The sequence below is a fragment of the Callithrix jacchus genome, chromosome 4, assembly GCF_049354715.1.
Source record: "Callithrix jacchus isolate 240 chromosome 4, calJac240_pri, whole genome shotgun sequence".
In the NCBI taxonomy this organism is placed as follows: domain Eukaryota; kingdom Metazoa; phylum Chordata; class Mammalia; order Primates; family Cebidae; genus Callithrix; species Callithrix jacchus.
Window position 1 is genome coordinate 104,162,799 of NC_133505.1, and position 27,585 is coordinate 104,190,383.

The window sequence follows — 27,585 nt, forward strand, 5'->3', positions numbered from 1 at the left end:
GCTGTAGCACTACAGCCCCTTTCCTGGATATCCCTGAAGGACAGCAGTGAAGGAAAATCTTCCCAGTGGGCAGGACTTTGCAATTATGTACTGATTCATGGGCTATAGCCAATGGTTTGGCTGGATGGTCAGGGTTTTGGAAGAAGCATGATTGGAAAATTGATGACAAAGAAATTTGGGGAAGAGGTATGTGGACAGACCTCTCTGAGTGGTCAAAACTGTGAAGATATTTGTATCCCACGTGAGTGCTCACCAACGTGTGACCTCAGCAGAGGAGGATTTTAATAATCAAGTGAATAGGAGGACCCATTCTGTGGACACCACTCAGCCTCTTTCCTCAGCCACCTGTTATCACCCAATAGGCACATGAACAAAGTGGCCATGGGGGCAGGGATGGAGGTTATGCATTGGCTTATCAACATGGAGTTCCACTCACTAAGGCTCACGTGGCTATGACCACTACTGAGTGCCCAGTTTGCCAGCAGCAGAGACCAACACCAAGACTTTCATATTACACCATTCTTCAGATGATTAGCCAGCCACCTGGTGGTAGGCTGATTCTATAGGACTTCTTTCTTCATGAAAAGGGCAGAGGTTTGTCCTCACTGGAATAAAAACCTAACTCATGGAATGCCTTATTCACCACCATGGTGCTCCACAGAGCATTGCTTCTGATCAAGGCACTCACTTTACAGATAAAGAAGTGTGGCAGTGGGCTCATGCTTATAGAATTTACTGTTCTTATCATGTTCCTCATCATCCAGAAGCAGCTGGAGTAATAGAATGATGGAACGGCCTTTTGAAGTCACAATTATAAAGCCAACTATGTGAAAATACTTTGCAGGGCTGGGGCAGAGTCCAGAAAGCTGTGTATACTCTGAATCAGCATGCAGTCTGTGGTATTGTTTCTTCCGTAGCCAGCATTCAGGGCTCCAGGAATCAAGAAGTGGAACTGGCAGTGGCACCACTCACCATCAACCCTAGTGATCCACTAGCAAAATTGTTTATTCCTTTCTCACAACATTACATTCTGCTGGCCTAGAGGTCTTAGTTCCAGAGGGAGGAACTAAGTTCCACCAGGAGACACAACAATTATCCCATTAAACAAGAAGTTAAGATTGCCACGTGGGCACTTTGGGATCCTCCTACCTTTAAGCCAACAGGCTAAGAAGGGAGTTACATTGTTGGCTTGGGCGATTGACCCAGACTATCAAGATGAAAACAGTCTACTACCCCACAACAAAGGTAAGGAAGAGTATGCATCAAATACAGGAGATCTATTAGGGTGTCTTTTAGTATTACTATGCTCTGTGATTAAGATCAATGAGAATTGACCACAGCCCAATTCAGGCAAGACTACAAATGGCCCAGACCCTTCAGGAATGAAGATTTGCATCACTCCAACAGGAAAAAAAGCACGACCTGCTGAGGTACTTGCTGAAGTTAAAGGGAATAAGAATGGGTAGTAGAAGAAGGTAGTCATCAATACCAGCTATGACCACAGGACCAGTAACAGGAACTGGAACTGTAATTATCACAAGTATTTCATCTTTCTTTTGTTAAAATCATGTTTGTGCATGTATACATTTGTACTAAGAAAATACCTTCATTTTATTTTCTTTTGCCTTTATCATGTGACACAGATTTATTGGCTTAATGTCAGCATTTAAGTATTTTTTTTTCTTTTTTCTTATTTTTTTATTGCATTTTAGGTTTTGGGGTACATGTGCAGAGCATGCAATACAGTTGCATAGGTACACACATGGCAGTGTGTTCTGTTTGCTTTCACACCTTCACCCACATTTGGCGTTTCTCCCCAGGCCATCCCTCCTCACCTCCCCCTCCCACTGGCCCTCCCCTTTTCCCCCCAATAGACCCCAGTGTTTAGTACTCCCCTCTCTGTGTCCATGTGTTCTCATTTTTCATCACCCACCTATGAGTGAGAATATGCGGTGTTTCGTTTTCTGTTCTTGTGTCAGTTTGCTGAGAATGATGTTCTCCAGATTCATCCATGTCCCTACAAACGACACAAACTCATCATTTCTGATTGCTGCATAATATTCCATGGTGTATATGTGCCACATTTTCCCAATCCAGTCTATCATCAATGGGCATTTGGGTTGATTCCAGGTCTTTGCTATTGTAAACAGTGCTGCAATGAACATTCGTGTGCATGTGTCCTTATAGTAGAATGATTTATAGTCCTTTGGATATATACCCAGTAATGGGATTGCTGGGTCAAATGGAATTTCTATTTCTAAGGCCTTGAGGAATCGCCACACTGTCTTCCACAACAGTTGGACTAATTTACACTCCCACCAACAGTGTAAAAGTGTTCCTTTTTCTCCACATCCTCTCCAGCATCTGTTGTCTCCAGATTTTTTAATGATTGCAATTCTAACTGGCGTGAGGTGGTATCTCAATGTGGTTTTGATTTGCATCTCTCTGATGACCAGTGACGATGAGCATTTTTTCATATGATTATTGGCCTCATATATGTCTTCTTTCGTAAAGTATCTGTTCATATCCTTTGCCCACTTTTGTTAACTTTATTTAATAGTATTTGGTTTGGGGATTGGTGCATTTCCAGTTGTATGAAGGATAGTTGCATTATGTTAAGCATAATTATGACCTTATTATTTTCTGTATTTGAAGATTATGCATGATCTCAGGAGTTGTGTATGGGTTCAAGTTGACAAGGGGTGTACTTGTGATGGTTAATACTGAGTGTCAACTTGATTGGATTGAAGGATGCAAAGTATTGATCCTGGTGTGTCTGTGAGAGTGTTGCCAAAGGAAATTAACATTTGAGTCAGTGGAATGGGAAAGGCAGACACCACCCTTAATCTGGGTGGGCACCATCTAATTAGCTGCCAGCATCACTAGAATATAATGCAGGCAGAAAAATGTGAAAAGACTAGACTGTCCTAGCCTTTCAGCCTACATCTTTCTCATGTACTGAATGCTTTCTGCCCTTGAACATGAGACTCCAATTTGGGACTCAAACTGGCTTTCCTTGCTCCTCTTATTGCAGATGGCCTATTGTGGGACCTTGTGATCATGTCAGTTAATACTTTATAAACTCTCCTTTATATGTATTAATATATATTTATATATACACATGTGTACATATATGGGGAGTTATATATATATATATATTATATATATAACTAATAGGAGATATATATATATCAAATATATATATATTCGTTCATATATATATATATATATATATATATATATATATATATATTAGTTCTGTCCCTCTACAGAATCCTAATACAGACCCTAAACTGTAGCTTTGTCACTTTGAAGACTTTGACACATGTCTGGGTAGCCAAATGCATAACTTCAGACTTGGATTTTACATTATGTTTCAGACACTTGATAAAAATCTCTTCTCAGATTTTTATCTGAGAAATCTCTTCTCAGGAATCATTCAGTTCACTATTTTCAGTCACAGCTAAACTTGCCATGTTTTTTGATATTGAATCTTGACACATTTCCTCAAATTTCTTCAGGATTTCAATCTCAACTGTCATTATTTATCCTACTCTATTCTATGAGCTTCATGGAAAACTTACTCTGCCTTTTTCTCTTCTTTCTTTGTTTTTAATGTAAGTCATCAGGACTTATACTAAGTATAAGGTCAGGAAAATTGCACCATTGTAATTGTATACACTTTGCAATCAATAATATTATTCAGTGATAAAATTTCATCTCCTTATATTGGTCAAAGACATTAATGGGATTTTTCTATGGTAGATTGTACAATTGAAGTAAACAAAATATAGTATCACTAGGAGATCTTGCCAATCGTAATACAGGCTAAAAATCTCCTTATGTAAAAAGTAGAACATCTGGAAGCTGCTTGAATTGCAGAGATATCTAATTTATTACATATATATATATATATATATGCAGCAAGATGGAGCCTACTGTTCTTAACTCTTACTAAAAAGATACGCCACTTAACTCTGACCAAAAGAACAACATTAAGTAGAAGTGATAGAAGTGACTATATAATCTTAGCATTTTAATCTTAGAGTATAACTTGTGCATAATAAATATAATTAGCACAGTACAGAAGTTTTAAGTACATGAAGGTATTGTTAGGTTTTAGTGTGTTGCACACTGAACCACCTCACAGCATAACCTGAAAAAAAAGACTAGACAGACATGGAAAGCATATTTCCAGAAGTTCATTGAAAAAAGACTCTTAAAACTTATTTAATAAAATTATATGTGAATAATATGCTGACCTCTTACAGAAAAAAAGAAAATAAAGCAGTGTATACCATGAAGACTTACCTAATGAGATATGATTTCAAAAGGGAGTGTAAATCAGGCAGCAGAAGTAGCAAGGGAAGGAAGAAGGGATAAAATGAACCACAATGGTCTGTGCTTTAGAATTTTTCTGACTTAAGAATAAATTTTTAAAAAATAAACTTTTACCTTAGGACAGTTTTAGATTATAGAAAAGAATGTGAAGACACCGTAGAGAGTTCTCATAAGCCAAGTATCCATTGTTCTCTATTGTTAACAAGTATTGTTACAATTAATAAATCAATGATGATACATTATTAATAACTAATTTTCATACTTTATTCAAGTTTCTTTAGTTTTTACCTAATGTAGTTGTTATGTTCCAGGATACCATTCAGGATCCTACATAACCCTTAGTTGTTATATCTTCTTACATTCCTCTTGTCTATGACCATTTCTCAAACTTTCCTTGTTTTTAGTAGCCTGCATAGTTTTGAGGAGTACTGGTCAGGTATTTTGTAGAATATCCCTCAATTGGCATTTGTCTAATTTTCTTCATGATTAGAATTAAGTTATGGATTTTTGGGAGAAAAACCACAGAGGTAAAGTGATATTTTCATCACATCATATCAAGGTACATACCACCAAAAAGACTTATCTCTGTTGATGTGAATGATTACTTGCCTGAGATAGTTTGAGTCAGGTTACTCCACCATAAAATTACTTTTTTCCTCTTTACATGCTGTACTCTTTGGAAGTAAGTCACCATACACAGCCCAAATTCTTAAGGAGTGGGCATTTATGCTTCACCTCCTTGAGGGTGAAGTATGTGCATAAATTATTTGGATTTTTTCTGCACAGAGGACTCATCTATTTTCTTCCATGTATTTATTTATTTTATTAGTATGGACTCAAATATTTATTTTATGTTTTGGGTTATAACCTAAAGTTATTTTGTTACTCTAATTGTTCAGACTTTGTTGAGATCACTTTTAGTTGACTCCTGTATCTCTTTGTCATAACTTCATTCTTTTCTTTTTAAAAAATTAACCTATGGTGGGAGGCTTCAGTGAACCCCCAGTGCAGCACAGCTGCTCTACAAGAACATGGCCAGACTACTTTTTTAAGCATGTCCTGGTCCCATTCCTCCTCACTAGGCGAGACTTCCCAACTGGGGTCTCCAGCTACTTCATACAGGTACCTTTGGTCTAGCAAAATGTCTGTACCTCCCTGGAACAAAGCTCCCAGAGGGGGCAGGCTGCCATCTTTGCTGTTTGATAGACTTCTCTGGTGATACCCCCAGGTTCTAGAAAATCTGAGGTGACTAGGACTAGAGTGGGCCATAGTGCAGCAGCCCTATGGAAAAGAGGCCAGACTGTTATGTGGGTGCTTGTTCCCACATTTATTCACTGGGTGAGTCCTCCAGCCTAGGCCTCCAGCCACCCACCTACCAGAGATATTGAGCCAGTACCAACTCAGTCAGTCCCTAGGCAGAGCCTTCAGGGGCAACTGAAAGCTTCTCTGCTACTGCCTCCGCAGTGGAACTGCCCTTGCCACCCTCAGACTAACAAAGGAGCAAAGACCGTAAGTGCCTTATTCACACTTCCAACAAGCTTTAGTCGAGCCAAGGAGTGGAGACCAGTTCATCGTCCATGGATTCCACACAGCTGCCATGGCTCATCACCAGAAAATGAACCTCTGGCTTTGACCCACAGCATAAACCCTCCACTGTGGGCTGACTGTACTGAGCGATTGCCAACCTGCATCTTCCTGGGGTAGAGCCCAGGAGTCAAGCAAACAACCCTTGGCCACAACTACTACTAAGATCTTTACCTCTGCTACCTCTAAGCTGTGAAGGAACATAAACACTGGGATCACCCCAGAACTGGATTGGACAGCCCAACAATGCCAAGTCATGTTCTACAACCAACACTCAAAAGGCAGTGGAGCCCACACTTTCAGAGCACTGAAAGGGAACATGGCTGCAACTGTGAGGAAACGCTGGGGAGTCACACAACCAAACAAGAGTCTACCAGTAACTGACCAAGAAGCCTAAGTGTCACCTGCTGTTGTTTGTATCTTTGCTGATTTCTTGAGCAGTGTTTTGTAATTCTCAGTGTAGAGATCTTTCACCTCCTTCGTTAGGTGTTTTCCTGGGTATTTTATTTTTTGGTGGGCAATTGTGAATGAGATTGCTGTTGAGTCTGTTGGCCAAGTCAGGTGCACACAAATATCTGTGTTGTTGCTTTTCTTCTAATCCTTGCAGGGGAGTCAGATGTCCATCTCAAACTGAGCATCATCTTCCCCAACTGCATGTTTCCTCTCATGATTGTTCAAGTTGTTCAAATTGTTTACTTCTACTTTGGAGTCTTTGATTAAGGTGCAAGGGTTAGTGACTCCTGGGATATTGGATAGATGGCAGGGTGGAGTCTGAGCCATGGGAGAATTGTGACAATCCAACAGAAACTTTTTACCATAAATGAATTGAGTTCCTCCTGGCATGGTGCAGATGAGTTATGAGGTAACTGTGCAGTGTTGCTGATGGTCATGGTGCTGGCAGGGGTGGCACAACTCTGGCTGAAGTTCTCTTGTACTTGAAGACAGTGAAGTGATTTTGTCTATTCCCAGAACAGCTCCATACCAAGTAACAGAGGAACTTTAGTCTCCAATTGGTGGGTTAGGCCTGATCACAGTATTTTTTCAGATAATGTCTAAGAATGATCTCTGAAGAGTATTTCAGTACCCAGTCTCAGTAGTCGTTTCTAAATCCAGTGGGCATTGTGATATTTGTTCTCAGATTGCAGTTTCGTATGTTTTGAGTTAGAAGTTGATTTTTAGAATGTTCCTAGAAAATAACTGCACTTTTTTTTCCTTTGTGGATATGCTTTGTTTGGCTGCTAGGATACAGAAGCATAGCCTTCAAAATAGTGTTCCTTTCCAGTTATCTTGCCTTTCCTATTGCACTCTGAATTTCTCTTTCTTTTCTTCCCTCCCTCTCTTCCTCCTTCACTATCTTCCTCTCTCTTTCCTTTTCATCCTTTCTCTCTGCCAGGCCATTTTTCAAATGTACATCAAAGATACCTCAAGTGTTGATATCTGAGAATATTTGTCAGTCCTCTTACCTGAGTAGTAGCCTTTTAAGATGAATTCAGACTTATTTTTAGGGAGGTTTTCAGTGCAATTTTGAACAGCAACTTTTTAATGAGTTGGCTGTTCTATGCCACTATCTTTTATCTCCCCCAGATTCCCAGGAGCTCTTTCCTTTGCCCTCTAGTTTTGGGTGTGCATGTTGGGAGTTTGTAGTGGGTAGTTTGTAAAACTGGTTAATTCTGCCTTGCTATGGATTCTTCATGAAAGCCTTATTCTTTTCCCTGACCCTTAGTTGCATTTATCTTCCTCTTCACTCAGCTCTCCTGGGACTATTTCCCTGTGTAAAAATTCCTGAAGAATGAATCCCTTCATAGAAAGACTAAAGCATCTATCTCCTCATACTTACATAGCCACTGGTAGAGGCTGGGAATTTCTGGTTGGATTTGCTGCCGTGAGCAGCTCTTATTCAGAAATCAGATCACAGGGTGTGAGTAACAGGCCAACTGGCCAAGAAAGAAACCTGTTTGTTTTCCTTTTCATTTATGAAAAGACCCTGTTTGTGAATACATTTTAGGAAAAAGAGAGGAAGGATGTCTGTAGAACTTTGTTCTGTTTTCTGCTACATAAATATAAATTGTTCAAAGAGTGAAAATCTTTTGTGATGGTTGATGTCTCTCAGGAATAAGCTGGATCGCCAATGTTTGGGGAATGCTTTGAGTCTCTAAAATTGATAATCAGAAAAGTATTTTTTGTTTGTTTCTTTAATGTATCCCCATTATGATTTTAATTAAGCTCCAAATCTCACTGTACATAAAGAACAAGGTCATGTCTTCTGCAGGAATATGGATGGAGCTGGGCTCTCATCCATAGCAAGCTAATGCAAGAATAAACAAGAAAACCAAATACTGCATATTCTTCTCACTTATAAGTGGGAGCTAAATGATCAGAACATATAAACACACAGAAGGAAACAACAGATACTGGAGTCTACTTGAGGGGTGAAGGTGGGAGGAGAGAAAGGAGCAGAAATATATCTGTTGGGTACTGAGCTTAATACCTGGGTGATGTAAAAATACATACAATAACCCCCATGACATGTTTTTATCTATGTAACAAACCACATGTATACCCCAAACCTCAAATAAAAATAAACATAAGAAATATGTTATGAAACCATCAATTTGACAAAGTCAGTAAGAACTCACAATCAAATGGCAATTAAATACCTGGTGAATGTGAAATATTTCCTTTGTTTTGACATAGTACAATATGTTCTGGGTTCATTTTTATATTCCCTGCCCTAGAGCTAGAATAAATTTTGTCCAAGGAAACTGTTCCTTTTATTGGAGAATAGCATTAGCAATCAAGATCTGGGTGCAAGGTATATTCATTATTCTTGGGATGTCTTTGCTTCTAGACCCTCTCAACTGACATAGAAATGAAATACATATGTGTATGCTAGTTTTGTATATATACAATTCTGTACACATCTCTGTTTCTATATTAAACTAGTCACAAGTTTGTAGAGATGTTTCACAACTCTAACCCAGTATTATTATTCAATTCTATTATGCATATATGACAATATTAGAACTGTTTGTTTTTCCAGGGGAAACAATATTATCAAAATATAGAACTTATGTACAATTCTTTTTTTCTTTAGTCTTACAAATATCCAGTCATTTCTGTTACTTAGATTATCATCTTTTCTTTACTTCCCACAGCAAGACTATTTCATACATATGTAATATAGTTTGATTCTGTTGTCACAGTAAGCATTCTATCCTGGGATCTCTGACTTCCTAGATGATTTTTTTAAACTTGTGTACATTAAGTTTTAATATTTGTGCCATAAAGTTCTGTGGATCTGACAACTATACAGTGTAATGTGTCCACCATTACTGTATCATATACAATAGTTTTACAACCCTAAACAATCCACTATTATTCACCTGTTCAATCCTTTCCTCTTCCCAAACTCTTAGCAACTGCTGACCTGTTTATCATCTTTATAATTCTGTGTTTTGCACAATATCATATAGATAGAATCATATGATAGGTAACCTTTTCAGACTGGTTTATTTCATTTTGCAATATGTATTTAATATTCTTCCATGCTTTTGTGTGGCTAGATAGCATGTCTCTTTCTATCATGGAATAGTATGTACCATATGGATGTAGCATAGTTTGTTTTTCCATTCACCTACTGTAGGACGTCTCAATTACTTTCAGCTTCTGGCAATTATGAATGAAGCTGCTATAAACATTTGTGTGCAGATTTTTTTCATGGACATAGGTTTTTTTTTAATCAGTTTGATAATACCCCGAAGTATGACTACTGGATCGTACTATAAAACTATTTTTAGCTTTGTAAGAATCTGCCAGCCTATCTTTCAAAATGGACTGACTAAAACATTTTACATTTCCATCATCAATGAATAAAAATTCTTGTTGCTTCCCACCCTCATCAGCAATTGGTGATATCAGTTTTTCGAAGTTTAACTATTTTAATAAGTATGTTGTGGTATTTCTCACAGCTGTTTTAATCTGCATTACCCTAGTGACAAAGGATATTGGACATCATTTCATATGCTATTTGCCATCTATATATCTTCTTTGTGTTCAGATATTTTGCCCAATATTAAAATGGGTTGATTTCTTACTGTTGAGTTATCTGAGTTCCTTGCATATTTTGGATGCAAGCCCTTTAGTCTATAAGTGAATTGCAAATATTTTTTTTCTAGTAGATGTCTTCTTTGAGTGTGTTTAATGTTTTCTGTAGCTGTAGGTGCCAGAGGCTTCAAATGCTATTAGTGTTCTTTGTTGTTTTCCACCTTGATTTTGGGCTTCCTTAACTACTCCTCTTCAGGAACAGTCTGTGTCCTGCAGTTTTTAAGCTATATCCTTTGTTAATATACTGGAACCTCATTGATATGAGGGTAAGGTGTCAAGGAGGGAGAGATGCATATAATCTATGATGGAATAAGATTTTATATATATAGTCTTTTGGTAGGCCTGTGTCTCTTGTCTGTGACTTCCCAAACATCCAGTGGTATAGCTTTTTTTTCATTTATATGTGAGACAGGGCTAGAAGGGAATAAATGGAATGTAAAGAATAACCTCCTACCAACTGGGATAAGATTTTTATAATATGTGCTCCCCTGGAGAATGGACCCTTGTTATGGAGAATTCTCTGGGCATGTTACACAAAGATTATTCTTTGTTCATCAGGCAGATTCATGAGAGATCAGTCAGGTCTTCACCATAGGACTTTCACCACAAGAAACTGCTAGGGTTCTTGGAAGTGTGTGCCCACCATCCAGAAGATTTTCATACTGAGCATCCATCATTTTGTCGAAATTATTATTGTTATTATTATTTTTTCAGATGGAGTATAGCTCTGTCTCCTAGGCTGGAGTACAGTAGTACCATCTTGGCTTACTGCAACCTCTGCCTCTTAGGTTCAAGTTATTCTAATGCCTCAGCCTCCTAAGTAGCTGTGACTATAGGCACGCACCAGCACACCTGGGTAATTTTTGTATTTTTAGTAGAGATAGGGTTTCATCATGTTGGCCAGGCTGGTCTCGAACTTCTGATCTCAAGTGATACGACTGCCTTGGCCTTACAAAGTGCTGGGATTACAGGTGTGAGCCACTGTTCCCAGACTTTGTTGAAATTATTATTTAAATATCTCTATCAGATTATGACTTTAGAGACTTTTGCTTCAAGTAAGCAGATCTCACCTGTTTTCCCTGCAATCTTAATTCACTGGTGGATCTAATGAAAGGGCCAGAGTTTCAACTTGTTCTGCTTTTTTGTTGTTCCAAGGACATGAGTGATGACTTCCAAGATCTTTACATGTTGAAGGTGAAAGTGACAGTTGTATATTACTTTTCAATTAGAAAAATATATATAATTTTTGTAAGTGTCAGATTTTTTTAGAATCATGGTATACTAAATTGCTGAAAGAAATTTTTGAACCCCAAAAAAATCTTAAGGCCAACAAAAAAGGACATTTGAGCTAGAAGGCTGCTAAGAAAGATTCATGGCCTGGAAAAGTGACATAAGTAAACTCTGACAGAAAGAAGAAATACTCAGTTCTTATAATATTTCTCTTTATTTCATTACAAAGAATGATACAAATAATTGAAAAAGCAGAACTAGCAAATTCTTAACTCAAATCTGAACTTAATATGAACAGATATAAAAAGATACCTATCTTCTTTAGAGGAGATCATCTATAGTCCCAAAAGGGCTATTAATAAGACTTCAGGGTTCATTAAAAAACTGGACTATTGAGATAGTTTCCAAAAATCATCCAAATAAGTAAAACACGGTCAATATATAAATTGGTAAATAATCAATGATTTTGATCTCTCCCTCAAAATAATTGGTTGTTGATTAATTAACAAATTATAAGTTAATCTGTGGAATCACCACAGATATGTCCAGAACAAGCCACGCTAAACAAACTTTACTTCCCTCTTCAGAAAATTAACAGTCTTGTAGAGAAGAAAAATACCATAAGCAGTATGATACTCTCGAATATGAGATAGAAAAATGATTTCTAGGTGGTAGTATAATTAAGTGGATTTATAATGGTTTGCACAAAAACACCCAAGTGGTAACGAATACAGTATCTATATCAGGTAATTAGGAGGTCTCTGATATAATGCTACTAAACTAGTTCCTAAAAACATAACCACCATTCTACCCAGCAATCCCATTACTGGGTATATACCCCAAGCAATATATAGTATTCCATCATAAAGACACATGCACTCATCATGTTCATTGCAGCACCATTCACAATAGCAAATACATTGAATTAACCTAAATACCCATTGATGACAGATTAAAGGAGGAAAATGAGGTGCATATACAACATGGAATACTATGCAGCCCTAAAAAACAAGATTATATATTTTGTGGAGCAAGGATGGAGCTAGAGCCCATTATGCTTAGCAAACTAACACAGGAAAAGAAAACCAATTACTGCATGATCTCACCTATAAGCGGGAGCTAGAAGATGAGGACACATGGACACATAGAGGGCCAACAGACACTGGGGCCTACCAGAGGATGGAGGGTGGGAGGAGAGGGAGGATCAAGAAGCATAATGAATGGGTACTAGGCTTAATATCTGGGTGATGAAATAATCTGTACAAGAAACCATTATGAAACAAGTTTACCCATGTAACAAACCTACACATGCATACCTGAACTTAAAATAAAAGTTAAAAATATATAAATATAAAAATAAATACTGTAAAACACTGGTAATACATCAGAACAAACTCTAAAAGAAAAAAAATAGTGTTGGAAGCTATCCTAATCAAGCTTTTCAAAACTGACAAGAAACATCAAGCCACAAGTTCATAAATTTTTCAGAAACTAAGCAGGAAAAAAACTACCATGTTAGAACTAGCTCCATGAGAGGAAAAGTATTGAAAACCGAAACCAAGAGAAAATCTTGAAAATAGCTAAGGTAAAAAAAAAAACAACAATATGACCCATTAATTTTAAGGAAACAACAATAAGCTTGACAACCAATTGTTCACACCAATAATGAAAACCAGAAGAAATTAAAATGGCAACTTGAAAACTGCAAGAGACTATATGCCAGCTTAGAAATATACTATACACACATACACATACACACACTCACACACACACACATACACACACACACACACACACACACACCCTTCAAAAATAAAGTAATTCAATATCAAGACATATCCTGAAAAAAAAAAAAAAACCAGAGAGACCATCTTCAGGAGACATCAACTAAAGGAAATACTAAAGAGAGCTGTTCAGGCCAAAGGAAAACACTGAAACTTCCAGAAACTACTGATGGGAATAAACGTTTCTTTGATGACATCTAACTTTGGAAAAATATTTGGTAGCATCAACTAAGTTGAACACATGCGTGCCAATTAACAAGCTATTCTACTCCTAGGTAAGCACTCAACCGAAAGGTATACATGGTTATGACAAAATACAAGAACATTCATATTAGCGTTATTCAAAATAGTCAATACCCGAACATAATCCAAATGTCCATTGTCAGGGAAATGGATAAATTGTAGGATATTGCTACAAGGTAATTCCATGCACCAATGTAACCAATGAATCTCCCCTCCATGTAACTATCATCATGGATCATCTCACGACAGGATATGGAGCAAAAGAAACCGGACACAAAGCAGACACTACACATTTTCAGTTACAAATGTTGAAAAGCATTAGAAAAAACAACTCTTTGTGATAAAACTCTGAGCCATGGTGAAGCAGAAACTATTGATGCCCTATTCCATATTATCTCAGTCCACCTGGTTATGGCAACAGCCTTTTTGTTCTTCCTTTCACTCTGTCTCTTTGTTTCTGGGCTCCCACTAGCAGCAGGGGAGCTTGTTCGGCCTCACTTAGGCCCAACCAAGAAGTGCAGATAAGTGAACTCCTTTGAAACTCAGCAAAGCAGAGAGAGGGATAAGTGGAAAAATGGAGTCTCTGTTTCCTTCAGTGGATAATTCTGGGGAGTATTCCACTTGAGTTTTCAGAGTGTTCATAGCAGGGTTGAGATCCAGTTGCCCACTGCACTAACCCAGTTAACACACATTTTGTTGATCTCTCTCTTTCTTGCCTCACCTTCCCTTGTGAACTATGGGATTGCCTCTCAAATAAACCAGCTGTGCCCAAACCCTCATCTTACAGTTCATTCTTGAGAAACATAATGTAAAATAACTGGCCACTTTTGTGGTTGGTGATAACTGGGATGGGAAAAGAGGAATATTTCTAGGGTACTACTAACATTCTTTGTCTTAATCTGTGTAGTGTTAAACTCATGTGTTCACTTAGTAAAAAATTTACTGTGCATTTATAAGTTGTTCATTTTTTCTTATATTTGGTATAGTTCACAAAATAGGTTTATACAAAACAGTAAGGTGTATTAAAATGTCTAATGACAAATATTTTGATGTGCTGCTTTGGTACTGGAGTATTAAAATAATCTAGTTTATAAAACAGCAAGGATTTTAAAAATTCCCAAAACTGTGATTTAAAAAAAAAAGTATGTGTGTGTGCATATTTTAAAATTAATTTATTTAAATTAATCCTATTAAATAATTTAAAATTAAATCAAGCATACATATATATGCAAACACACTACTATAGTTACCTATGGATAAGAAATTAACGAGCTATATGACTTAAATTTTATATCTACAGTATTCATTTCAGATTATATCAAATATTTAATACCAGTTATTCTTTGGGATTTGTTAGCATATCTTTTAAAACTTGCCTGCGGCAGTTACAAGAAGGAATGTAAAAAGTGGTTTTGATTATCGTTTTGGATTGTCAACCTTGACAGTTTGGGTGGGATTTATAGGCATGAAGAAAGAGCACACAGACACTCACACCAGTATACCTTTATTCTATTCCTGGAGAAGATTCTTTCCTAAAATAACCAAAGAGCTTATTATTTGTCAGAGGAATTAAAGAGTGGAGCTCTTTGGGACTAACCTGGTGCACAGGTTTCTGGAAACAAGAATTTACTAATGACCAGTTTGGATCCATAGGCACCTATGCAGAGATATTTTGTTTAATGTCTGCTCTTTAGCAGACCTAAAGCCCCTTTTATTTTATTTTATAGCCACACCACGAAAATGTGGCACTTTAAACTTCCATTTATTTATTCAGAAAAACAACAGTTTAAATTTAAAAATGGAAGTCAAAAATAATGGATTAGAATGTGGATTACTGGTAAGAAAAAAGAAAACTAAGTCACTAATTTATTACTTGGTTATAATCAGAGGGGGCACCTTCAATAAGCAGATAGTGTAGAGAAGCTACTCAGGGCTATTGTCCTCTCCAGAGAGGAACCTGAAAGAAACAGAACTATAAACTTTATACTATAAAAATATAGTGGTGTCCCTGAAAAACATGTTTGTTTTCTCATACCTAATGCCTTACCAAGGCTTTAATAATTAATTAAAATGAGAGTTCCAAAGGACTGACTGTTGAAATACCCATGTTGTTTTCATGGGAGTCAGTTTCTGACTAAGCTTTTCTCTGCTCTCATACTAAGCATGAATAAAATATATTCATAAGAGGATGATGATGCCAGAGTAACAGAACTGGAGAATGCTGCATTCAAGTTTTTTTTTAAACTCTTTCACAATTTGATTGGAAGCTGAATTTCAAGATTCTTTGTTACTAACACCCATGCATCATAATTGCTCAGGCATATTATCATCCATCCTTACATTGAGTCTGCATATAGCTTTACCCTGAAATCCACATGTCTTTGTGAGGCATACATTTTTTTTTCATTTAAGTCCTTTTATTACAGTGGTGCCAGCTACTGCTGCTATCGTTAAATGCCTGTCAGCATTTCCATTATAAACCTTATTTTCAGGGGATTTATAACCTAGCCATTTTAATTCACATTCGCCTGAAAGTTGCCATCGAAATTCTCAACATACAGTGGGTGCTGTTTTCTTTTATCACCAAATTTTATTTGAATCTGTTTATCTGCCTGAGATTTAGCAATATGTAAAACCATAACACTGACGTAGAAGAAAAATACAATGGGTGCTATTTTCTTTTATCACCAAATTTTACTTGAATCTGTTTATCTGCCTGAGATTTAGCAATATGTAAAACTATAACACTGATGTAGAAGAAAAATAGGGATGCTTTGGTACATGTTTTCTAAAGTAAAAGTATACACATGAAAAATTAGAAAGGAGTTGTTAAAATTGAACAATAAAATGTCTTTAATGGATAATTTACAAGCACTATTATGGACAGTACACAACTATTCCATACTCATAGTTTTGAAAAAATATATTTTTCTGTGAACACCAATTTATGTCATGAAAAAGTTATAGGCAATTCAGCATACCATTCTGTTTACCATGAGCTTCTGACACCATGAAATACAATATAAAGCCATATCCCTTTTGAAGTAAAATAAAAAGTCTTAATGTACAAATATGACATATAATTTTATAAACAATTTTAACTTTGATTCTTCATGAAGAAAACCATGCTTTAAATTTGTTTATAAAACTTAAAATGTTTTCATGTCATCTGACTTCTTTAATGATTTTATTGTTATGGTGAGGATATGCTGGGCATTTTTAAACACTGTAAAAGCAGTAATTTAGATATTTCATATGCACAGAATAAACTAAGATTATCTTGGCTCTTGGTGCTGAAGGCAAGAAAACTTAAGAAACAAGCATTCTAAGTTTGTGGAAATGTTATGTCAATGATTAAAAACCAGAGCAAAATGGTGCTCATGTTGAATACAGACAGCTAAAAGCCTAAAGAAAACTCATGCAAAACATACGAGTAGGCATAAAATATATTCGGACTTCCTTTGACTAATTAGAACAATATGTTAAATTCAAATAATTGAAAGGATAGTGGCATGTTTGATAATATATAGTGACAAAGACTTTATCAGAAACCCAGTGCACAGAGAATCCCCAATTTGTGATACTTGAACACATTCTCCATCTCCACCTTTGAAATCTAAGTTCTTAGCCTCCCTTTAGCAAGGATCCTGTTAGACCAGTTTAGCAAGAATTCCTCACTATCTGTGATGTCTCCTGTTAGAAATTTTTCATTCACTGACCCTGACTCTGTTCTCCAGCTATAAATTCCCAGCTGTCTTTGCTGTATTTGGAGTTGAGCCCAGATTTCTTTTTCCTACTGCAATAGTGCTATTGTAATAGCTCTGACTAAAGTCTTCCTTACTGTCTTAACAAGTGTCAGAATAATTTTTTCTTTAACAATAGTTGTCATCCAGCATTTGCCTGGCACTGACTATATGTTTTATACTATTTCATTTAAGGGTCATAAGAAGTTTCTGATGTGGAAATTATTATTATGTTCATTTTACATATGGGTTCAGTATGTTAAAGTACTTTGCCCAACGTCATACAGAATGAGATGGCAGAGCCAAAACTTAAATTCAGACCTGCCTATAATTCTTAAGCCTGTGAACTCTTGGCCAAAAGGTAAAAAATGGAATATAGGGAAGTAATATTCATTGTGCATATGCATAAGTGTACATTTATGTATACTAAAAGGAAAGTTAAATTACACTAAGTGGCTCTCTGCTTCTCTGTTTCTTTATATCTATAACACATTGACTAGAGATCTAAATAAAAGCATTTTTAAAGTCATTCTACAAGAGTCAGTAAACCAGCAATCTGGTGCCCTAAAATTCCATTCTTTATAGTACTTTACTTCATATACTGTGAAGCATTAAACTTTATTCTGCCAATAGCTGTTTACAATATTAGCCTTTTCAGCATCTGTAATTTGCTTCTTGAACTAGAGAATTTCCCTCCACCCCATGTATCTATAGATTGGGCCCCCATGTATCTATCAACTTTTAGTGATATTCTTAAAAATGATCCTGGGTTAAACCCAGCAAAGTTAGTTAGTACCACTATTTTTCAGATCTGAAATCAAATTTTGGTAACTCTATTTTGCCATTCTCAATATGAAAACTAAATTTGATTTCATTAGGGCTAAATCTCTCATTCTTCTGTGATTTTAGCCATACCCTTGAGTTCATAGATTTGAAGTTTGATCTTTCACAAAACCATATTTTTTTATTATATATATGCTTCTGATTTACTTTTTTAGACACCAGACATCTTTATCTTGGTTCTAGAATTAAATTTAGTGAATGCCTTGGTTCTGACCTTTGCTGAAAAGTTTAGCTATAAGAGTTTTCTGTTTACTTTACTTAAGCCAAAAATAATTTTTAACAATGTAAACTATGTTCTAGTAGAACCTTCTCTGTTCACATGAGCTCTCAGATTTTATTCATTAACATAACATAAACATATATTAGCAATTTATGTATGTTTTAAGAACATTGACTTACAGTAGAATACCATCAGAATTGGTTACCTTGCTTGTTTTTTACATGACCTCATGAAATTAATCCTAGAAACCCACCTCTATTACCCACAGTTTGTTTTCTGAAATATTCAAATAATACACAACCAATGTTTGTCTTATTAAAGACATACTGGCTGGGCACGGTGGCTCACACCTATCATCTCAGCACTTTGGAAGGCTAAGGCAGGTGGATCATTTGAGGTCAGGAGTTTGAAACCAGCCTGGGTAACATGGTGGAACCCTGTTTCTACTAAAAATATGAAAATTATCCAGATGTAGGGGCATGTGCCTATAATCCCAGCTACTCAGGAGGCTGAGGCACAAGTTTGCTTGAACCTGGTAGGCAGAGATTTCAGTGAGCCAAGATTGTGCCACTGCACTCTAGCCTGGGTGACAGAGTGAGACTCTATCTCAAAAATAAAACAAAAACAAAAACAAAAAGACATATTAATATCTACTAAGATTTATACATATAAGAATGAATATTAGTTTGGAAAAAAGTTTATTAATTTTTTTAAATTTACTCTTCCACCTTTTCCTCTCATCTTCCTTTCTGTTTTTCTCCTTCCTCCCTATTTTCCTCCTTATTAATCATGGTCAGTTGAGATATAACAAACTACTCAGAGCTTTTAGTTTTGTTTCACATCTCAATAAAAATATATGATTGTTACTATCTTAGGAAATAAATGAACTTACATTTCTTTTTTTTCACTGACAGAAGGTATTCTGTATAGTTTTATCATCTTTCTATCATTGTAATATCTTTTTCTTATGGAGGTGGGGAATCACATGAACCTCTACTTCTATAACATATATTTATTATAAACTCTGTTGTCACACCCCCATGGAATTCATTGCATGGTTTTATAGTTGTCTAAATAGCTGTCTCTCATTTTAGTTTTTATTCCTGTTACTAAAAATAATCTCTGATACCAAATAATACTAAATTCATTTATATTTATTAATTGGCAAACACTCGCCCCAAAATGAGGACACAAATACTTTCTAAAAAGCATATGAAACCCATCATCAGAGGGATGGCGAATTGAATGAACATACGTATATATAATTATGTCACATTAAAAGGGTGAAACATATCTCTGGTATGTTCTCAAAAGGTAAAGTACACTGCAGGAGTTTAATAGGATTTCATTTGGTTAAAAAGACTCACATACACAGGCAAACACATAGACACACATACACATGAGCACTTCTCACTGCATACCACAAATACATAGCTGCACACATGTATGTGTGTATGCATACTCTTAACTATTTGGTAGTTACTCATAAGAGTTGTTTCTTTTTTAAAAGATTAATTTCTATTTTTATCTAAATTATACATGTATATGATTCTAAGTGAAAATTTTATAAGGTTTATAATTACAAACAGTAGCCCTGCACCCCCCTGCCAACTTTACATTCCAATTTAGATGGTAATTACTTTTTTAAATGCAGTTGTTTCTTCCTATACCACACTTGTCTTTTTGTGTTTCTTATAATTCCAACATTTTTATAAATAAGTTGCTAAAACTTGATTCTTTTCTTGATTTTTCAGGTTAATATTATCTATAACTGTTTTACTGTTGACCTCTCTGACTAAACTCCATCCCTCCATCTTTTCATTATAATTACATCATGACTGTGGTTACATCAATATTCAGTGCTTCATTATGATAACTTTGAAAGCTGAGATCTAGCATAGGAGACCCTGAAATTCAGTGAAGAAGATTCTCTTATTTTCCTACCCTATGATTTGTTCTAATAAAATAGGAAATCTGACATTCTCTTATCTTCCTTCCTAGCCAACCCTCCATCTTGGAGAGTCAGTATTTTCCAGAATTCACTGTCTTGGGTGGGCCCTTGGTTACCTCTTCAGCTTAGATGTGAAATGCAGGATAGAGGAGGCCCTAAAGCACAAAGTGCTCCAGAATACCAAGTTTCTCTATTTCTTCCTTCCTCTTCTGTTTTCCCGTCTTCTCTCTTCTTTCTACTCCTCCTCTTTTTTCCTTTATCTTCTCCTAACCCTCTTCTTTCTCCTCCTCTTCTTCTCTTTCCTGATGTAAGTGAAGCTACAAAGGATTCAGTGCGATTTCCATTAGCTAGATGTTGGGAGGAAGCTACCTAATAAAGGTTTGTTCATGCAAAGTTTGATTAAAATTTTCTCAACATTAGAAGATACATTCGCATTTTTTGAAAAGGATTTATATTAACTGTAGAAGATATTTCACTGGTTAAATTTGTGTTGGCATATTGGACCTAGCTATGAAATCTAGGTGGGGAAGTGTGAAGGTACATTAGGACAGATAAATATATTAGACAGGATTATTTTGGTTACAAGTGAAGAAACTCAAGCTAGCATAATGAAATTATAAAAACTTAGCAGTTCATGCAAATCTAGTTGGATTTAATCACTTAACAACATAATGGAAAGTATATCTATCTCAGAGGAAACTGAAACCACAATAAAATATCATCTCATGCCCATTAAGATGACTCTGAATCGTTCTACTATAAGGACACATGCACACGAATGTTCATTGCAGCACTGTTTACAATAGCAAAGACCTGGAATCAACCCAAATGCCCATTGATGATAGACTGGATTGGGAAAATGTGGCACATATACACCATGGAATATTATGCAGCAATCAGAAATGATGAGTTCTTGTCATTTGTAGGGACATGGATGAATCTGGAGAACATCATTCTCAGCAAACTGACACAAGAACAGAAAATGAACACCGCATATTCTCACTCATAGGTGGGTGATGAAAAATGAGAACACATGGACACAGAGAGGGGAGTACTAAACACTGGGGTCTATTGGGGGGAAAAGGGGAGGGCCAGTGGGAGGGGGAGGTGGGGAGGGATAGCCTGGGGAGAAATGCCAAACGGGGGTGAAGGGGAGAAAGCAAACAAAACACTGCCATGTGTGTACCTATGCAACTGTATTGCATGCTCTGCACATGTACCACAAAACCTAAAATGCAATAAAAAATAAATAAATAAATAATTCCCCCCCCCAAAAAAAGATGACTTCTATAAAAAACAAACAAAAAACAAAAAATTACAAGCATTGGCAGGGCTGTAGAAAAATTAGAACGCTTGTACACTGTTAGTGGGAATGTAAAATGGTGCAGCCACCATGGAAAGCCGTATAATCATTCCTCAAAACATTGAAATTAGAACTACCGTATGATCCAGCAACCTCAGTATAGGTCCAAAATAATAAAAATCAAAGTCTCAGAGAGATATTTTGCACACTTATTTTCATAAAAGTTTTATTTATAATAAACTAGTGGTTTAAATAACCCAAATGTCCATTGGCAGATGAATGAATAAACAAAATGTGATATACAAATATATAATGGAATATTAATAAGCCTTAAAGGCAATTCTGACATATGTCATAACATGCATGAATCACAAGGACTTTATGCTAAGCTAAATAAGCTAATTGTAAAAAAAGGGAAAATACTATATGATCCCACTTACATGAAGTATCTAAAGTAGTCAAATTTATAGGAATAGAAAGTAGTGGTAATTACCAGGGACTAGGGAGAGAAAGAAAAGGGGAGTCATTTAATGAGTATAGAATTTTAGTACCCAAGATGAAAAAATTCTGGAGCTCTGTGAATATATGAATATACTTAATGCTACTGAACATTCTATTTGAAAATGATTAAGGTGGTAAATTCCATGTAATATGTTTTTTTTAAACCACAATTAAAATAATTTAAAAACTTCAAAGTAGTTTGTATATCTATTACAGACTTCAGTCTCAGAGAGGTCTTTTCCATACTGAATGGAACTGGAGGGGTATTGGCCATCTAAGGAATATGTTCTTTAAAGGTTATTATTCTATAAGAAAGGGGTACATCCTTCCTGATAGCTTATGGAAAAACTCAAAGAGAGAAATTAATTGGAGAGCCCTGAGAAATGTGGACTGGGTATAGGCTGGGGTTGGGTGCAGATACAATCTAAGAATGAGGTATAATTTCCAGAACCATGTGTAGCAGCATTATGGAATGGGGAGTGTGCTTTTACCAAGGGCGTAAATCTACCCCTGAAGCCTGTTTTAGAGTAAAAATTCTAGTCTGACAAGGATTGTAACCAAAGTCTTGGGTTTAGTTGTGATTGCTTTTGTTTTGATAGGCTTTTCCTTAATTCTTTCTTCCCCAAATGGCAAATTTGCTGATGTTTTTTAGTTCTACCCTCTAATTTCAAGACAATGTAAGCATTTATTTAATTAAGTATTCCAAGACTTATTACTGTCAGACCCTGTGCTGAGAACTAATAATCAGGGATTTGGTGTTAAAAGTCATAGCCCTGAGATGTGCATTTTATTGCAGTTTAAAAACAAGTAAATTAATAGCTATCACACAATATCATTATGTGCTTTGATAGAAATGTGAAGAGAGTTATGAGAGCACATAGGAGGTATGCCTCCACCAGCGGGGGAGTAAGGAACTTGAGGAAAATTGGAGAAGATAACTGGGCGAGTGCTATTTGAACTGAATCTTGAGGTAGAAATAAGACTCATGTAAGAAGTTCCAAAGCAGGTAAGTTAAGGAAGTTTGAAATGAAAAGGCATTTCTGGTAGTGTGTGCAAGACAATGACAGTAGAAAGAGCAAAGTATATTCAAATATCTTCAAATCATTTGATATTCATGACAAATAGAAAGAATGAGGAATCAGAGCCAGGAGACAGAACCCAGACCCAAACCTTACTTTAGAAAAAGCAGCATAGAGTTCATTCTGAAAGTTATGAAGATCACTGAATCACTGAAGGCAAGAAACATAAGAAACCCCAAAGTATAAATTGTCAGTTTAGGATTTTAGTAGAGTAACATGATCAGTTTTCCATTGTAGAAAAATTAATCCGTGGTTTCATGAAAGGGGATCTAATACTTTCTAATTATAAAGATTTCTCTTTCTCCATTTTTTTCAGGCCTTTTATCCAGAAATTCCAAAATAACTGATAGGTTTATCCTGGTATGTCAGTTCAATTAAGAAGCGTAAGGAAATAAGCTAACCACCTTCCCACCTCACACCAAAGAATTCACATCCTCAAGAATCCTCCAGAAGATAAATTGCTTTCTCCTAACTACACTGAATCTCCTTGACTGCTACATAATTAATGTAAAGAGCAATGTAAGCCCAGGTCCAGAGTCAGATTTTCATACTTCATTATACCTAAACTGGTTTCTGGAATATACAAATAAGACCATATCACCTAACCTGAAATATGGAGTTTTAAAAACTGCGTGTATTTATAATTTGGTATTCTTCACCATATTTCTGCCTCTGTTAAGTTTTTTCTTTATGTTATACTCTTTGATGTTTTAAATTTACTTGAGGATATGCTTCATAAAGTACAGTTTTGAGAATTTATTATTCGAACTCCTTTATTTTTCCAGTGACAACAGCATTCCCTCGTCACTCCCCTGTGAACATGCACATTAATATATACTTAAAATTGTAGAATGGAAACCAGGTGGAAATTGTTCAGTAATATTAAATGTTGATAACTTAATAAGTTATATTGAGAGACAGTGGCCTACTCAAACTAAAAGAGTTATTCCATTGATCCATAGAGAGGTCAGGCTATTCATGAACCAAAATTCTGGTGAAAAGGTTAAATTGATGTTTTATATTTGATGTTTCAAAAGACTTTGCTTATTTAAGATGTAGTGGGATTTATATATGAGTTGATAATGCATTGGTTTTCAAACCTTAAATAGGTTACTTATTGAGCATGGTAGCTATAATGTGCCTTTCATCAATACACTGTATAACAAATCTGCAGTATTTACCATTTACTTTAAAATCAGCAAAGCAAGCAAAATACACTTACAATAGTTGATGTAGTCAGCATTGGCCTTCCAAACTGGTAAGAGATCAAATATGTCACTGTACTAGGGATTAAATAAAATGAACATAAACTCAGGCTCTACATTAAGTATCCATTGCAAAGTTTCTGAAGTAACCTTGTCAATAGCATTTTATCTGTGATAATTACAAAAAGCCATATATTTATCCACAATTAGAACAGCAATTAAGCAGGTAAGAAATTGAGTTTGAACTTGAAATTTTAATGTGGTATATTCTATTGAAAATTCAGCCCTGTCTCTACTGAAAATACAAAAGTTAGTTGGGCTTGGTGGCACATGCCTGTAATCCCAGCTCCTCAGGAGGCTGAGGCAGAAGAATCACTTGAACCCAGGAGGCAGAGGTTGGAGTGAGCTGAGATGGAGCCACTGCACTCCAGCCTGGGTGACCAAGTGAGACTCCATCTCAAAAGAAAAAAAAAGGAAAATTCAGTTCTTAATATATATACTTAAAAATGAAGCAATAATATGAAGTAAGTTGTGGTTTTAAAAATCTACTGCCTTGACAGTTTTGGTTATTTTACGAAATGTAGTTTTATTCTAAGGTAAAAAGTTTGGAGAGATTGCTTGAAAGCCTTGTATTTACTATGAAACAATGTAAAATTAACTGCCTAGTTTACTCTGCATCAATGAGGACATCAGCTTTTCTATTTTCAGAAGACAAAACATTTTTAAAAATAGGTAGGCTTTTAATTTACTTAGTTTTTGAGGAGTTTGCATTTAAAATAAAATAAATACATTCTGTGAAAAACTGTATCTCTATTTCAAGTTAATCTCTTCTATTTAAATCGATTATTTAATTAAGAGCTATAAATTAGAAGTACTCTACAACATTTCTACTTAATATTCATAACCAGTTACATCAGCATTCAGTAAGAGATGATTGCTATTAAAGGGTTAACAAAGATACATTGATGAATACTGGCTTCATGATTTTTATCACTACTACATTGCAACTATAAGGAGGAAAAAATAGGTCAAATAACTATGTTTTCTCTTCTTAGTTACTTATTTTACTTTAATTCACAGTGAATTTCACATACTGTGAAATGTCAAAAGCAACCTTGGATTGTTTCATGCAGTAATGATATAGTTAAGAAGCTCTTTTAAATAAATGTGTCAAGTTTCATTCATCTTAGATCCAGATGATATGAGAAAACTTCACATTCTCAAGGGGAATGATGGGTGGAAGAAAAATTACTTATTCCAGTTGCACTGATGGTAAACACAGATGAGGGTCAGAATCTTGGATTTTGACTAAAATAGATTCCTATAACAAAAATGGTGGTCATTATAAAAATACTGGTAAACATATTAAAAATAAAAATTATCTTAATAATCATCAATTGTTTCTGTCCTAACCATAAGTTATTACAATATGTGTATATAATATCAGTAATGTTAATGAAATTTTACCAGATTAAATTTCAAGCAAGAAGTTTGCAATTTAAAAATTGCCACATAAAACAGTATTTTTTAAAAAGACATCAAATTTCTGTATACAAAATGAGTTTAGAATTATAGTAAGACATAGTGATGAAAAGTGAACCCCCAAAATCTTAACTTATTCTCTACCTCCCATAAAAAAGGCTCCATATGTTTTTCTTCTTGAAAATTTGATCTTTATGAGATTATGGGTAATGCACTCAGCTAGAAAGAGCACCTTCTCCCAGAGATTTAAAGGACTTTTTTTCTACATGGAGCCATGAAAGATAGCGTCTGGTAGAACTGTAGTGTCCTGTTATTAGGGAACTACTGATTCATTAGGAATTCTAATGCTATAATACATTTGTCTCATGTTTCATTGACCAAACCTATTGTCTTCCTGTCTGCTGCTTCAGGGCCAGTTTAGGCAACAGATGAGACAGCAATGTGGTCATATGCCAGTAAGGTAGTTTTTAAATTAGAAAAGTGAAGAGACGTGCTCTGAATTCATTGCCTTATTTTTTTCACATAGAAGGAGCAGTGGAGGTAACCTAGAAAAATAAAGGCTGATTTATACATTAACATCTCATTCAAAACATTCACCCCAGACCAATTAGGAGCCTTTCTCCTACCTCCAGGGCCACCTTTGCTCATATCAGTGTGAAACTCTCAAAGGAGATCTGTATCCATTGTCTATCCATCAATCCCTTTCTATCTCAGGGAGTGAGCCAATATAAGTAGAAAGTGTTGCCCGAAATATCCTCAAGGATACAAATCATTTAGCAAAGATAATAAGCAATTTATCCACTAAGGATAATAGCATGGCCAAGGAATCAGACATAAAAGAGATAATTCTATCAGCTTAAAAATAGTAAAATTAATTTTTCTTTTTCTCATAAGGCACATAGAAATGCCAGCTACTTGAAATTTGACAAAGCCATGACCAGTAGTATTACTAAATTACTGCTGATTTTGATGCTTTCAAAAATTTATACATCGAACTCTTAATACTTTAAATAGCACAATTTTTAAAAATTACCATTTATGAAAGATTTCATAGAGTAAACTTAGCCATTTGGTAAGCTCATACCAGCTAATGAGGGTAAATTATTAAATTTTCAGAAATTTTGGTTATTTAAAATAACCATTATTAAAAATTAAATTATATAAGCCTGTAATTAGGAGACTATATTAAAATCAAAGGCAATAAATATAACTTATCACTTCCAAATTATTTTACTATGCTCTTTAGCTTATTTACAACCATAGTATTGGGGATGGTAGGAACACTATGTAATGGTATGCTACTGTGAATCTCTTCTCAAGTGCTCATTCGATGACTCTACCTTAGTGGCTGGAAAATGGCCATGCTAGAACTATGTGCATGACAGAAATCAGCAAAGACTATGAATGAGGCTTTTTTTTTTTCTTCTGGACAGCCAGATATTAAACATTTACCAGCACACCACTGGCTATAAATTCTATGGTGAAGCAACCAACTGATAAGAACTCTCTGTGTAGGGAGAAGGGTAAGATCAAAGGATTACTAACAACAACAGAGGAAGGTCTGGGCAGCTATGGTAGTCTCTCAAACTTGAGAAAATAGTGTGTATGCATGTATGTGTGTATAATTTTGTAAACTGAGCTGCAACATACATTTTATCCACTATTACTAAAATGAAGGCTGGAAATAAAAGACAAAAATTCCATGTAATTTCTCTAAATATTCCTAAATATTTTAACAAATATGAGATTATTATAATTTTGATTTTTTGAATTTGTAAATATATTATTCTGTTGGAAATACTGGATGTGCTATAAACCTATTTAAGACCTGTTTATGGTTATATTGGTACAGGTTATTTTTTTCCCCAGGTCAGCAGGGTTTGGTCTTTTATGTACACTGAGTTATGTAACAGATTCAAATATGTAGCAAGATCAGAAATACGAGACTGTGGAAAGGTTTATGATTTTAAAA

The 27,585-nt window shown here is 35.5% G+C and overlaps 1 protein-coding gene across 32 annotated transcripts in view; it reads left to right on the plus strand.

Moving 5' to 3' along the window:
- Positions 1-27,585, plus strand: part of LOC144582184 (uncharacterized) — a 1,185,294-nt gene that overhangs the window by 950,950 nt on the left and 206,759 nt on the right. For 27 of the 32 annotated variants that reach the window (XR_013534406.1, XR_013534408.1, XR_013534407.1 and 24 more), the window contains 2 exons: positions 20,970-21,052; positions 23,243-27,384. The exons of the other annotated variants lie outside the window; for them this stretch is intronic. The gene's annotated coding sequence lies outside the window, so the exon portion shown is untranslated. Of the gene's footprint in view, positions 1-20,969; positions 21,053-23,242; positions 27,385-27,585 lie in introns of those variants that run through there. 32 annotated transcript variants of the gene reach the window in all.